Raw genomic sequence first — 1,589 nt, forward strand, 5'->3', positions numbered from 1 at the left:
ATGTTTATTCGGCTCGAAAATCATACAGTGTTTATTGATATATTTGAAACAGACAAAGGCGACAAAGTCTTTGTTGAATACGTTAAGTTTGGGAAAATGAGTTAAAACTAAAAATAATACAAAATACTTTTAGAAACTCACTCAGTATGCCAGCCTATGTCACCACGGTAATATTTACTTGTTATATATTGTTTTTTGACAGCTTTTTCGTAAACAAACTACTAAAATCTGACAGCTATTTTTGGAAGCCAACCGCTTCAATATAACAATGAGTTGCTTGAAAGTAACAATGGTTTTAATCAAAATGATTTCAACAACAGAAATAAGAGTTCGTTACATTTTCCAATAACGGCAGGGGCAGCGTGTACAGACAAACAAAAAGTTTATTTGTTTTTAATACCCCAAATCATAAAGTTATGACGTATCCGACTTACAACGACGCTTAGTTATGAGAAAAATAAAACAAAGACACACAGAGGCAAAGCGAGAGAGAAAAAAAGGACAAAAAAAGAAGTGTGTGTGTGTGTGTGAGAGAGAGAGAGAGAGAGAGAGAGAGAGAGAGAGAGAGAGAGAGAGAGAGAAAGTAAAAGAAAAGAGAGAGCAGAGAAAGAGAACACTTTACCGACACACAGACATTATAACGCAAAAATAATGTGGCTGAATCAATTGAATATGTCAGCCCTCATAGCTCAGTCGGTAGAGCATCAGACTTTTAAGAAATCTATTCATTGAAGAAATCTGAGGGTCTGGGGTTCGAGTCCCCATGCGGGCTACTAATTTTTTAATGTAATTTCAGAAAAAGAAAAATACTTAATTCATGAGCCAGCAGACGACCTTTTTATAGTAAACAAGAAATAAATAAATTGTGAAATTAATAACTACAATCATTATTTAACATCTAAATGAATGAATGCAATAATTGGCCAATTACTTGTACAAACGCTAAAATCAAAACATCTGTATCCATTACATAATTTCGATCTATTTTCTTTTTGTGCTTACTTGTTCTTTTTCTCAGAGTGATTAATACGTTGTTCAGTAAGAAAACACCTGTGCGCCGTGCGGAGGAAATAACTTTCGCCTAAACCATATCCTGCAATATTAGAACTGCTACAAGCTGAACTAGCTCCAATATTAACAAAGTTATTCAATCACTGCCTTAAAGAAAAATGCTACCCCAACAGTCCAACACCTTGGAAAACCTCGACAGTCTGCCCAGTATTTACAAATATGGAGGATTGGTCTTTTACATCTCAGTAAAGAATAATCAGCCTCCTGTGTGTCATGAGTAAATTGCCTGAATCTGTGATAAATAGAGAAGTTGTCAACAACCTCCACAAAAGCAACCTATTCAGCGACAGGCAATACGGTTTTTGTTCGGAGAGATCAATTGCCGATGTGCTGGCGGTAATGTTTCGCGGGATTGGTAAATCTATCTTTATTTCTGAAGCAAAAGCTATTGGCCTATATAAGGCAATTAATAGGGTCTAGCACAAAGGTCTTCTTCATTAGATTTCCAGCTACAGAATAGCTGGGAATGTCCTCTCAACCATCAAATCCTTTCTCTCTGAAATGCCTATCCAATAGTC

The 1,589-nt window shown here is 35.9% G+C and overlaps 1 non-coding gene across 1 annotated transcript; it reads left to right on the plus strand.

Annotated features, from left to right (window-relative positions):
• The first annotated feature begins 678 nt into the window (after nucleotides 1–678).
• Trnak-uuu (transfer RNA lysine (anticodon UUU)) lies at nucleotides 679–772 on the plus strand. The gene is made up of 2 exons: nucleotides 679–715; nucleotides 737–772. It is a non-coding gene; the product is annotated as a tRNA-Lys (tRNA).
• The last annotated feature ends 817 nt before the right edge of the window (nucleotides 773–1,589 follow it).

Source organism: Euprymna scolopes, chromosome 42 (assembly GCF_053919585.1).
Source record: "Euprymna scolopes isolate OS-2025 chromosome 42, ASM5391958v1, whole genome shotgun sequence".
Taxonomy (NCBI): domain Eukaryota; kingdom Metazoa; phylum Mollusca; class Cephalopoda; order Sepiida; family Sepiolidae; genus Euprymna; species Euprymna scolopes.